Genomic DNA, 13,975 nt, shown 5'->3' with positions numbered 1-13,975 from the left:
GTGTGGTGGGTACAGTAAGGGTGTCCCAAAGAGGTCCATGTCCTAATGCTCGGCATCTGTAGATACGTCACCTTACCTAGCAAAAGGGACTTTAGAGATGTGGTTAAGTTAAGGGTCTTGAGACGGGGAGATTATCCTGGATTATTCAGGGGATCCCACTGTAACCACAAGGGCCATAAGTGAAAGGAGGGGACAAGAGGTCAGAGCCAGAGGAGGAGATGTGGCTGTAGGAATAGCGGCAGCAGAGGTGAGAGCAGTGATATCGCTGAGAGAGGGATGTGCCCAAAGAATGCTGGTAAAAGAATTCTAAATGCTGGTAAAAACCAATGAAATGGATTTTTCCCCCTAGAGCCTCCAGAGGAACATAGCCCTGTAGACACTTTGATTTTAGTGAGACCCAGTTAGAACTTACGACCTCCAGAATTGTAGGATGGCCAATATGTGTTGATTTAATAAGCCCCTAAACTTGTGGTAATTTGTTATAGCAGCAAATAGAAACTAATACACCATGTCAAAGGGACGGGGCCTGTGCTCAGCGTTTTGCATATATTCCTGCTTGACTTTCATCAATCCTTCATTGTAAAGATTACAAAATACTGCTCAGAGACGTAAGCTGTTTATTATACATAGGGTCATTTCATTAGTTAAAAGTTCAGGATTTAAACCCAGGCAGTCTGATACCAAAACCTGGGCCCTTAACTCTGCCTGCTACCACCCCCCTAATTAGAGCTAGGAGGGCTTAGACATAAAGATACCCTTTCTTGGCCAGCAGGTTCCTGGGGGGCTGCCTTTAAGGGTTAAGTTCTGTGCTGTTTGGAGGGAAATTCTTCACTTTTATGATAGGAATCATGATACATCAGAACCTCTAACTTAACTTGGGCTGTTCTACTGGTGCACTGCTTCCGCCAGCTCTGACTGGACTCCAGGGTGAAGGATTTTCCACCCATGCCTACGTTAAGTAGTCCCCTCAACTAGCCATCCAGGAAGGGATCTGTGAGCAGCACGAAGGAGACGCCTGTAAGTGGCACCGATGCATCATTTGAGTTGTTTTTAGATGGTGGTGAGCATATTTATGACTATTGTCAGAACCATTTATAGAGTTGAGGGGAAGGTCAGAAGGGGTCCTCCACTCTCCAGTAAAGGAAGCAGAGACCCTCAAGGGAGCAAAGAGAGAGCAGAGGAGAGAAGAGGGAGGGAGGAGGGAAGCAGGAGAAAGGTGGAGGGAGAGAGAGGAAGAGACAGATACTGAAATAAATTTAAGAAGATACATAAACAGATACATACAATAATACAAACAGAGAAAAGGACTAAGATTTTGCAGGACAATTTGTGAATCTTTATTAAAATTAAAAGAGCAATTACTCTCTGACCCAGCAGGTCTGCATTTGTTTTATTCTATTAAGATACCCATAACATACACTTTACTGTTTTTAACCATCTTTAAAGTGTACAATTCAGCGGCTTTCAGTACATTCATGGAGCGTTGTGCAACCGTCACCTCTCTCTAGTTTCAGAACTTTCTCCTCACCCCAAAAGGAAACCCTATACCTGTGAAGGAGTTACGCCCCATTCTCCCCTCCCCCAGCCCCTAGCAACCACCAGCCTACATTCTGCGTCCATGGGTTTACCTTTTCTGGACGGGACATTTCATGTAAATGGGATGGTAAAACATTACATCTGGCTTCTTTCACTTAGCACCGTGTTCTCAAAGCTCATCCATGTGGCAGCCTGTAGCACTGGCAGCAACGGCAACTAGACATGGACTAAATATTCACCATAGGGTCCTGTACCCTAACCTATGACACATCTATACCGTGGGAAGAAAAGAACATGCTCAAATTCTGGTGATTATTGGTTTGTCTCAGTGTTAGAAAATCTTGAGGCCCGTTCAGGACAAAATACTGTTTGGCTCTTACCCAGCAATCAGTGTTTTGATTTTAGAGAAAGTTTTCCAGGCTTAACCAAGTTGTTTTTTTCTGTGTCATCAGGATGATAAATTTCAGGGATGTTGGTGATAAAAATCACTGTTTGCTCAAAAGAGTGGAAGAGCATAGTTTAAGGAATTGTGTAAAGACTGTCAACTTTTGTTTAAAACTTCATAGCAATTAACTATTTAATGTGTGAGAAATCATTTGATGAATTTTTTTTTGAACCTGGTAGAAAAATAAGCAGTTGGCTTTTATTTGTTTTCCTTGTTAAGTGCTGTGAGTTCCTGTTTGGAATCCCCACCCCTATTCATTTACCCACTCTTCGAAATGATTTAATGAATGGTTAGTAGGCTCCAAATGCTAGGGGATTAAAAAATAGGCATGGCCGGTTCTCGTGGATAGAGCTTAGAGTGTACTGATGGAGACAGGCACCAAACAACAACATATTATATCTATGTGATTCTAAATACCGACACGGGAAATTCTGTGTCAACAAATGAATTTGGAATATTGTTTACACATGTGCCCACTGGCACGCACTCAGGGACAGGTCACCTGGGAGGAGATGTCTATTTGAATTTCCGCACTCTGGCCTCAAGCAATTAATTTTCTCTTTTAATGAGGGTAGGAGCAGGTCTTCTGGAGTTTGCATTTTTTTTTTTTTTTTTGCAGTTTGCATTTCGTTGAACTCGAGCTCCTTGCTTGCCGAGTCGGAGAATCGCCGTGGGGAGAGTGTGGGGAGCAAGCCTCGTGACAGTGGGTAGCCCAGGTGGCTTCACGCAGTGCGATATTGGGGGTAGACTGGGGTTTCCTCCTCTTGAAGCTGAAACATCGAGGCAGAAAGACGTAAACAATGACCCAGGTGGATGAACTTGTTGGAGATGACCTTCTACCGTGTGTAACTCTGCCATTTTCTCGGTTATCTTACTTCTTCCCTTTGTGGCATCCTTGTCTTCCATCCTCTTATTCCTTTAGGAACTTCCCCACACGTTTCTCCTTCCCTTTCTTCTTTTCTCAGCCCTCCTTTCTCTTCCTGTTTCTCTCCCCCCTAGACGTTTTGGGCATCTAAACTACCAGATCAGCCTCCAAAAGTGCCCCTCCCTTGTCACATCAATTTGATTTATTTGCTTCTTACCCTGTAACAGACGAAATTAGGTGGTTTGTTTGCTTATTTGTTGACATCAAGATCCCCCGGCCCAAAACACCTGCATTACCATGGCAACAGCACGCATTAGGAAACACTTTCAGGGTAAAGGAAGTCCAATGACACAGAGATGTTGAGCCTAGAATTTTGCTTCATATTTTCTTGCGCGGTGGCGATGTAGGCATCCCTGGCCTGCAGCTTTGTCCAGAAACTCTCTGTTATTATATCCGGTGCTTTCCATTTGTATTCAAATCCTTGCCTGTCCGTGGTCTTCTCTAATATTTGCTCTGTCTGTTTTGATAGAAATCAATAATTCTCCTCATGTTGCCCCTGCACTTAGGAAAGCGAATCAACTCTTCAGTCTCCCGCCTTATCAACACGCAAAGGTCAGCATCTCGGGGAAGTCGATCCTCGGGGCAGAACTTAGTTAAGAGAACGTTTTCCTCCTGATTGACTGGATCCCACTGCTGAGACCCTCTGCTTCCACCTCTCACCTGCGGATGGCAGGGCTCCACGGTCTCCCAAACACTGACATTTTGCTTTATTGCCTTGTAAAGAGGGAGATACAGCACACAGGCACAGGCAATATGAGATGAGTAACCCAGGTCACCTCTCCAAATAACTGAAAAGAAAAAAAAACGATCCAGGAGCCGATAAACAGGTTTTGTGTGCTGACAAGCGCAAGGCCCTCTTCAGCAGTTTGCCTTGGAAATTGGAAAAATGAGTCTCGTGGTTGAAAATCTGTAGTTTTTGTTTTTGTTTCTAAGTGGAAAAGAAGGTGTTTCATGGCATTATTTGTACTGCTGAGCATTTGTGGCAAAGATGTGAGATTATAGCACCCAGGATAATAGCCCATGTGATAATGAGTTTCTCCTTCCCCTGCTCCAGAATGTTCAAGAGTAAGTGTCCATCTGCAGTTCCGTAAGATGGTAAACTGCTCTCTGCAGATGAGGAGAAATGATAGTGCAACAGACAGACACCAAGAGATCATGGTGATGCTTTTGAGATCTGGGCTGGTAGCGAGAATAAGGATGGCATCTTCCTCCTGCCACCAGCCATCTACGTTGACTCATGATGTGCCCCGAGGTCTCCTTGCCTCTATTGACCTGGAGAACTGGGAGTCTTTACAAAGGTTGGAGGGGGTTGGAAATGTGGCAGACTAAGGTTTTGGCCTTAGTTCTCCCTTGGGTAGAGCTTTGGTCCCTTGGGGAAGCCACCCAGTTACTCTGTGCAATACAGGATGGAGACATGTGGGAGATTTGAAATAGAGCAGTCTCAACTCTTCAGGAAAACAAAGTAATTTTTTTAAAATATGAGAGTTTATCATCATTATGTATTGCAGGAAAATGTGGCACTGGAAGCAAAATTGAAATGAGATAAATTGGGACCTGAGCATGCTCCCGTTGTACTTCCTGTTACAAACTATTCAGTGACTTAGTCGAGCGTTGCTTCTGTCTCACGTTTGTCCAGTGTCCATGTTTCCCTGTGAACTGCTTTGCACATAACTGCTTTGACTCCTCTTTGGCCTGGTTTATTAGCCCTGGTTGATGCAAAGTGAACCTGAAAAATCAAGAAAAATTTATAACCTGCCCCGTCAGCAAATATCTAGAACATAATTCGTAATAAGTGAGTTACCCAGTTCTTTTCTTTGCCTCTGGTTGAAGGAGCTAAAGGCTAAAGCAGGGCAGGTTATTTTCACCACAGATATCATCTCCTTAACTTTGGGAGCTTAGAAATACAGTGGCCTGTTTCTTACCTTTGATGGCACAAAGAAATAGGACACAACCAGCTTACAGTGGGCTGCCGGGAGTGACACTACATTGGCCCTTTTTCTGCTGAGCAAATGGAATATCTCTTCCCTGTTTCATCTTCACATGGAAGCATAAGCTCTGAGAGTTTCTAGACATAAATCCCTCCCTTCACTTCCTTCAGCTTTATCAGCTCATCGTCTCATCTGAGAAGACTTGATACTAAGAACCATGATTGCAACGTGAAATTACATCATTTGTTTTACCAATTGGACCATTTAATAATTCAGAGCTAGACTTTGGCATCAGATGATCGGAATTCAATTGTTTCTCCACCTCAGGGATGTCATTTCCTCTCTGGGACCTGTTTTCCTAATATGCAAATGGAGCTAATAATACCTGACACTCGATTATTGGGAGTATAAAATCTGATAACTACTGTAATGTGCTGAGTGTAATCCTCATTAACAAATACCAGACATTTTCCTTTTCCATTTTCTTTTTAATGAGGACATTGGCACCTTATAAATACCAGGTTATTTGTTAAAATGAGAAAACTGTATTATCTAAGACCTACTGTACAAGCTCTGTTGGCCAAAATTTCTCCTACACTTGACCTTTATGAGAAAGAGGCCGATGGAAGAAATACCAGTATTAAGTCAGAAGTTTATATCTAGGATGCATCTGGGGTCAGCGTTCACTTTTACCTCAACCCTGTATTTTTTATCCAGGGCAGAGATTAATGATGCTCTTCAGAGCAAGACTCACAGAAGTCCTGTCAGACGCACTGGCACACATCAAGATTTCCTCTCCTCATTAGGGCAGGAAAATGGGGCAACACAGTAGGTCTGCAACACTGTCTTGAGGAGAAAACAGGATGTAAACGGTTAGCTAGACAGGTATATTGATTACACCCTTCTTCCCTCTCATTTCTGGCCGACAATGTTTGGTTCTTGGGGATCTTAGGCTACGTCACAGAGTACGAGGAGCTTCGTGGGGTTGTGGAAAGAACGTGGTCTGGGAGCTAGTTTGAAGTCGAACTATGCCGTGGCTTATTTCTTGCCATAGGAACCTGGGGAAGTGTTCGGCATCTTTGAGCTTTAATTCCCTCTTCCTCATAATGGAAATAACAATGGCTTCTTCAGAGGGTGGTTGTCAAAATGAAATAACCTGAAGCGTAGGGTGCCTATCACAGTGCTTGGTATACAGAAGGTGCTCTTTAGAAACTATTTGCCCTTATTAAAAATGTGTGTGTATATGTGTGTGTGAGAGAGAGAGAGACACACACACACACACACACACACACACACACACACACACACACACACACACGGTGGGGGACCAGATAACTACTAGGGTGGTGTTCTGTATCTTGATTTGGGAAGTGGTTACATGGTGTGTTGAAATTACAAAAAGTTAATTGAGTGGCATACCACAGTGATTTGTCCACTGTGTTTTACTCAGTTTTTACTGAAAATGAGTGCCCATGAGATATATCACATCCACAAGTACATGTTTATAAAGATGGGCCTCTTTCTTTTCAGCATCTCCACACATCATTGCGTCTTTGTCCTCCCGCTGTTGATGCTTGCCCCGACATCAGATGTGATTCAGGCCTGTTTCTCTTTGGACCTGATATTATTCTTCTGTTACCTCTATTAGGTGGCAGGTTGGTGTCACGGGAGCCATATGGACTTTGGAGGCAGAGAAACCAAGGTTTGAAACTTGGGTTTATTTTTTTATAAGCCTCAACTTTTCTGTCTGTAAAGTGGTTGCTGTGAGGATTAGAGACGGCTCAGGTAGACCATTTTAGCACAGTGCTGGACGTGTGCAAGCATTAGCCTCACACTTTTTGGACTCATCTCTTGGGTAGAGACAATTCCCTGACACTGGTCTGGAAAGACATCGACTTTGGTAGAGCAGCCTCTTGATAGTTGCTAAGTTGGTTCCATGAGTGAGGACTTTCCCCTGTTAGAATGGGGGTATCCCCAGCGTAGACCTACACTTACCTAGACCCTCCTAGAACTGCTTAAGACCCTTACCTCTGAGCTGGGCTAAGCAGCATAACAGATCTAACGTGAGTGAGAACTTCTCTGTCTTTGCTTTTATTTAAGCCAAAGGTATGCAACTTGAATGCTTAATAATTTGCTTCTCTTTGGGATCATTGGTTTTTATTTTCTCAATTTAGCTCAAGGGAGAGGTGACTAGATATTTTTAGGATGCTACTTTTAAAATATGTGTGGGCATATTTGTTTACTTTTGCAGGCCCTCATTTATTTTACTGCGTTTGTACAGGGCATAAACTAGCCATTACCAGGTAGATACTATTCTTAGTGAACAGGTGGAATTCCATGTGTGCCTAATGGCATATGAAGAAAACCAAATTATTCTAGCTGTTTTTATTTTTTTCTCCATTAGTTTCTAAATTACAGATGGAAGTGAGTAGGCTTTTATGTGCAACTCCATAATGAAGGTTTTTAAAAAGGAAGAGGTACCAGGGCTTTGGGTCATCTTTAGTGGTCTATTGCCCAGGATCACTTTAGCGGGCTCTGGAACAAGCTGTGGAGCACGTTAGCGGACTCTAGAACAAGCTGTGGAGCACGTTAGCGGGCTCTGGAACAAGCTGTGGAGCACGTTAGCAGGCTCTGGAACAAGCTGTGGAGCACGTTAGCGGGCTCTGGAACAAGCTGTGGATCACGTTAGCGGGCTCTGGAACAAGCTGTGGATCACGTTAGCGGGCTCTGGAACAAGCTGTGGATCACGTTAGCGGGCTCTGGAACAAGCTGTGGATCACATTGGAGGGCTCTGGAACAAGCTGTGGATCACATTGGAGGGCTCTGGAACAAGCTGTGGGTCACGTTAGTGGGCTCTGAAACAAGTTGTGGATCACATTGGAGGGCTCTGGAACAAGCTGTGGGTCACGTTAGAGGGCTCTGGAACAAGCTGTGGATCACGTTAGTGTGCTCTGGAACAAGCTGTGGATCACGTTAGCGTGCTCTGGAACAAGCTGTGGATCACGTTGGAGGGCTCTGGAACAAGCTGTGGATCACGTTGGAGGGCTCTGGAACAAGCTGTGGAGCACGTTAGCGCGTTCTGGATCAAGCTGTGGATCACATTGGAGGGCTCTGGAACAAGCTGTGGATCACATTGGAGGGCTCTGGAACAAGCTGTGGGTCATGTTGGAGGGCTCTGGAACAAGCTGTGGATCACGTTAGCGGGCTCTGGAACAAGCTGTGGATCACGTTAGCGGGCTCTGGAACAAGCTGTGGATCACGTTAGTGTGCTCTGGAACAAGCTGTGGATCACGTTAGCGGGCTCTGGAACAAGCTGTGGATCACGTTGGAGGGCTCTGGAACAAGCTGTGGGTCACGTTAGCGGGCTCTGAAACAAGTTGTGGGTCATGTTAGCGAGCTCTGGAACAAGCTGTGGATCACATTGGAGGGCTCTGGAACAAGCTGTGGGTCACATTGGAGGGCTCTGGAACAAGCTGTGGGTCACGTTGGAGGGCTCTGGAACAAGCTGTGGATCACGTTAGCGGACTCTGGAACAAGCTGTGGATCACGTTGGAGGGCTCTGGAACAAGCTGTGGATCATGTTGGAGGGCTCTGGAACAAGCTGTGGATCACGTTAGTGGACTCTGGAACAAGCTGTGGAGCACGTTGGAGGGCTCTGGAACAAGCTGTGGATCATGTTAGCGGACTCTGAAACAAGCTGAGGATCACCTTAGCGGGCTCTGGAACAAGCTGTGGATCATGTTGGAGGGCTCTGAAACAAGCTGTGGATCATGTTAGCGCGTTCTGGATCAAGCTGTGGATCACATTGGAGGGCTCTGGAACAAGCTGTGGGTCACATTAGCGGGGCTCTGGAACAAGCTGTGGATCATGTTGGAGGGCTCTGAAACAAGTTGTGGATCACGTTAGCGTGTTCTGGAACCAGCTGTGGAGCACGTTGGAGGGCTCTGGAACAAGCTGTGGATCATGTTAGTGGGTTCTGGAACAAGCTGTGGATCACATTGGAGGGCTCTGGAACAAGCTGTGGGTCACGTTAGCAGGACTCTGGAACAAGCTGTGGAGCACGTTGGAGGGCTCTGGAACAAGTTGTGGATCATATTAGCGGGCTCTGGAACAAGCTGTGGATCACATTAGCGGGCTCTGGAATAAGCTGTGGATCACTTTGGAGGGCTCTGGAACAAGCTGTGGGTCACATTAGTGGGGCTCTGGAACAAGCTGTGGATCATGTTGGAGGGCTCTGGAAGAAACTGTGGATCAGGTTAGCAGGTTCTGGAATAAGCTGTGGATCACATTAGCGGGCTCTTGAACAAGCTGTGGGTCATGTTGGAGGGCTCTGGAACAAGCTGTGGATCATGTTAGTGGGCTCTGGAACAAGCTGTGGGTCACGTTGGAGGGCTCTGGAACAAGTTTTGGATCACATTTGCGTGCTCTGGAACAAGCTGTGGATCACGTTGGAGGGCTCTGGAACAAGCTGTGGATCACGTTAGCGGGCTCTGGAACAAACTGTGGATCACATTGGAGGGCTCTGGAACAAGCTGTGGATCACATTGGAGGGCTCTGGAACAAGCTGAGGATCACCTTAGTGGGCTCTGGAACAAGCTGTGGATCACGTTAGCGGGCTCTGGAACAAGCTGTGGATCACGTTAGCGGGCTCTGGAACAAACTGTGGATCACGTTAGCGGGCTCTGGAACAAACTGTGGATCACGTTGGAGGGCTCTGGAACAAGCTGTGGATCACGTTAGCGGACTCTGGAACAAGCTGTGGATCACGTTAGCGGGCTCTGGAACAAACTGTGGATCACGTTAGCGGGCTCTGGAACAAACTGTGGATCACGTTGGAGGGCTCTGGAACAAGCTGTGGATCACGTTAGCGGGCTCTGGAACAAGCTGTGGTTGCCTTTTCGGAATCAGTGATCTGGTTGCATGCAGTAGATGTGTTCTTCATTAACAAACAGCTGTACCTGTAAGTATCAAATTAATGTCCAGTGAAACCCTCAAGCCCCTGACACATTATCTCAAAGTGTGGTCCAGGGAACACCTGTGCCAGTAATAACCCCAGAAACACTGGTTCAGAATATAGAGTACTGGGCACCATATTCAGAGATTCTGATTCAGTGGGGATGGAGTGGAGCTCAGGGATGTCTTTAAAAAAAAAGTTCATTTGGATGATTCTGATTCCCACTAAATTATCACATTACTGTCTTTAGCACTCTAGAGGTTTGGAGGATGGAAGATCCCTATGTGAGCTTGGAGGTTTATGGAAGATGGAGAGGGACATCTAGATCCTTCAGAATGAATGAAACATTGACAGAATTAGCATATTAAGAAAAGCCTTTTGGTTATTACAATAAATGCATGTTGTTCAAATTAGAAAATACCATAAAATATAAAAGAAAGCAATCACTGGTATTCCCATTGCTATTGCAACATTTTGGTACAGTTTTTCAATGTTTTTTATCCTTATGAGTATCTTCTGAGATTGTCTTGTATGTACATTTTGTGTCCTGCTTCTATTCAGCTAATGTCACAGCTTAAGCCTTTCCCATGGTACTACAACCTCTCCATAAAGACTTTTCTTATTGGTTGTGGATTATTCTGTCAGGTGGATTTCCTGTCTTATCAGGATATCCTGGTGCCCAGGCAGGAGGGACAGTGTGTTGATGGTTTCTGTTTCCAAAGGAAGACGGATGCTTCTTTTTCCTCCATGTTATTGCCCCAGACAAATGATTAAGGGGCCTCTACTTGCTGGATCAGGATGACTGATTATATGTGGTTTGGGCCCAGTGAAAACCTCATTCTAATGCATTTTCCCTTTAAAGCTAGTAAATATTACTTCTTGACTGTGGAGGCAGATAGGAGCCAGAGGATAAAGGGCAATTTCTCCCATTCCATATGAGGAACCACGGAGAAGTGAACATATAAATCATTTGGCCCTGTAGCTGGATGTTGTAAAAACACCATTTGGTTTATTTTTTTGCTGATGGCAAAAGAATTGATCTCTCTAGGTTTGGGCCTAACTTCACTGAGAAGTATAGTCAGGGAGTCAGACAAAACAGGCAACTTTTCGTCAATAGTCTAGTTTCTGGCAGAGCCTCCCAAGGGTCAAGTTCCCCTTTAGGGTGTGTCACGTGCACATGCATGTACGTGCACATATGCACGCACACCCATGAGTGCACACACTGGTCTGTGTATGTTTGCAGCTGCAAGGTTGTCACATCAAGAATAAGGTTATTGGGGAAGTTTGGGATGTAGGAGCAGCTGAGCTTTTGAGCATCTTTGACCCCACTCATAAAAAGAGCAACAAAGGTTATAAATCAAATTCATGGGTAGTATCTCCAAAAAAAAAGAGGCGGAGAACGGGAGAGACAGGATATCCCTATCAGCCCCCAAAATGAGTGTGTAGCTAAAACCACCAACAGCTAAAATTCCCATGTGGCATCAGAAACGTGTGAGAAAGCAGGGAAAGGAGGGGTTACTCAGGATGTCCCTGAGCATGTGAGAAGCCGCAGGTCCCCATCAGGTCCTTCTGCAAAGCTCGGCAGGCCATTTGAAGGAGGGCTGCATAAACGGGGATGTGTTTCAGATTTCAATGAGAATGGGTGCCAGGGGACTGCAGGAAGGGCCAGTGGCCCTGGAATGGTCGCGGGGTGCCGTCCTGTGAGCTCTCAATGCTGGCGAACCTGAGTGTTTCAGGACAGAGCCCGCTATGAGGAGGAAGGTGTGGGAGGAGACGCCAGGCAGGCAGGACAGAGAGGACAGGGGCCTGGAGGCAGTCCAGATGAAAGGGAGGGAGAGGCGCTGAGAAAATGAAAGGCCATAGTTTTAATCGCTGTGATAAAAACAGAATAGGAAACTCTACAGCTCTGATGGAGAGAAGCTGTCTCAGCCTACCTCTCACCCCTCCTGAAAGTCTAGGAAACTAATTTAACTTAAAAAAGAATGACATGAAAGGAGCAGAGTTGAATTCCATCCAAAGTCGTTGTGATAAAAGAAGGGATGCAAAGTAGAATACTGGGCGAGTGTATTAGAAAATGCCTACGAATATGAACTCCTATATATATACAGGGGAATGTGTGTGCGCGTATATACGCACACACACACACACATGTAACGCACACGATATTGAACACTGAATAATATATAGTGAAATCACAATCATGTAACAGATGAGAACAGTAATTAAGGCTTTCAAAGCCAGCTAAAATCCATCATGTAAAGCAGAGCTAGGAAACCCTAGAAATGACATAATTGGAGGAAAAATACTGGAACAGAGGTGAAAGCAGTCAGGAAAAAAAACTGGGAATAAAAGAAAAAATTCATTTCAGAAATGAAGAGACACAACAGTGAAAAAATGCAATGGCTAGTGCCTTAAAATAAGGAGAAGGGAAAAGAGAAATACTCAAGCACTCCAGTAAATTGAGACAGAAATTATTTTTAAGAAATCGGAGTTATACAGGCAGAGAAGACCCGATATGTACATAAATATGAGTCCTTGAAGGGAAAACACCCAATGCAAAAGAACAGAACATATATTAAAGACTGTAAGAAAGTTGCAAGAAAACTTCTATGAGATATAAAGAGCTGAAAAACCATATAATGAAAAGACACACTCCCAGGTTGGCCAGCACTGAAACATGTTCTAGTAAAGCTATGGGGCTTTAATGGAAAAATAAGAGCTTGGAGAGAGGAATGGGTACAGGAAGAAGAAATACTAATTTCAATATTGCTTACAGAAGTATGGAATGTACAGAAAATCGCCCAATGAAATAAGAAACAAAGGTTTTATATTATTTTCCTGTAACTGTGCTACTGTACACAAAGCATCCCAAACTGAACAACTTAAACAACAGAAATCTGTTGTCTCGCAGTTAGGTAGGGTGGAAGTTGACACCAAGGTGTTGGCAGGGTAGGTTCCTCCTGACGGCTGTAAGGGAGAATGTTCTATGCCTCTTTCTCTCTTTGCTCGAAATCTTCCGTGTTCTTGGCTTGTTAGAAGCATCACCCTGATGTCTTCCTTCCTCTGGCCATGGTGGTCTGCCTTGTGCATGTCTGTCTCCACATTTCCTCCTTTTATAAGGATAGCAGCTGTATTGGATTAGGGCCCACCCTAATGGCCTCATTTTAACTTGATCACCTCAGTAAAGACCCTGTCTCCAAACAAGGTCCCATTCTGAGGTACTAAGGATTAGGATTTCAGCATAAGAATTTGGGGGGAGGGATGGGAGATACAATTCAACCCATAACAGGTATTATACCAAAATGACCATCAGAATATAAAGATAAAGCTTCCTATATATGGAGGTATATACTAAAACATGGTACTGAGCAAATAGTCTTTGTCTCTATTGCCTATCTACACACACACACACACACACATGCTGATTACCCATGGAAAGAAGATAATAGACTAGAGGTATACTTCTTTGAATATATACTATTTTATAGATGTAACTTTAGAACTATTTAAATATTGTACCCAATTATGAAAAATAAAATAAAAAAGCAATTCCTATGTAATGAAAATAAAATAAGTAAACCGAATTTTTGCAATAACCACCCAGAAAGGGACTATTCCAGGTGACTCTAAAACAGAATTTTATCTGTACCTACCTGGTGGAGGACACTCTAAAGACAAAAAGAATAGCAAAAACATCTTGTTCTATTTTCCTTATTCTTGGGGATAGTAATAACATTGTTTTTCTGAGACTTAATTGTATACAGTGTAGGATAAAGGGAATTAATTACATCGATGACATTGTAGAGGGGGAAAAACAATCTTCTCTCTATTTTTCTAGTTCTTGGCTGAGACCCCCTCTAACAGAAAAATTCACAGGAGAAAAATGAGCAGAAGTTTCATAACATGTATACCTCCTGTATGTATGGGGGAAACCCAGGAAAAGTGAACTCTCTGAAATGGTTCCAGCCACCACCTTAAACACCATCTCCAGCTAAAGACAAAAGATGTCAAGGGATGACGGGGCGGGCAGCATTTAGGGCAGGCTGTCAGGCAAAGCCCAGGCACCGAGGGTATAGTTACGCTGAGTCCAGTCAATGCCTTCTCCATTGACAAGTTTCTGGAGATTCAGTCATCTCTTCCTGGTACAGGGGAGACAGCCTCACAAGAGGAGATGCCTTTATAACTGC

The 13,975-nt window shown here is 44.4% G+C and overlaps 1 protein-coding gene across 1 annotated transcript in view; it reads left to right on the top strand.

The window, feature by feature from the left end:
• Positions 1-13,975, top strand: part of GRIN2A (glutamate ionotropic receptor NMDA type subunit 2A) — a 349,136-nt gene that overhangs the window by 152,513 nt on the left and 182,648 nt on the right. The gene's annotated exons all lie outside the window — the stretch shown is intronic.

This window comes from Manis javanica, chromosome 10 (genome assembly GCF_040802235.1).
Source record: "Manis javanica isolate MJ-LG chromosome 10, MJ_LKY, whole genome shotgun sequence".
Classification (NCBI taxonomy): Eukaryota; Metazoa; Chordata; class Mammalia; order Pholidota; family Manidae; genus Manis; species Manis javanica.
This window is presented reverse-complemented; position numbering and strand designations above follow the sequence as displayed.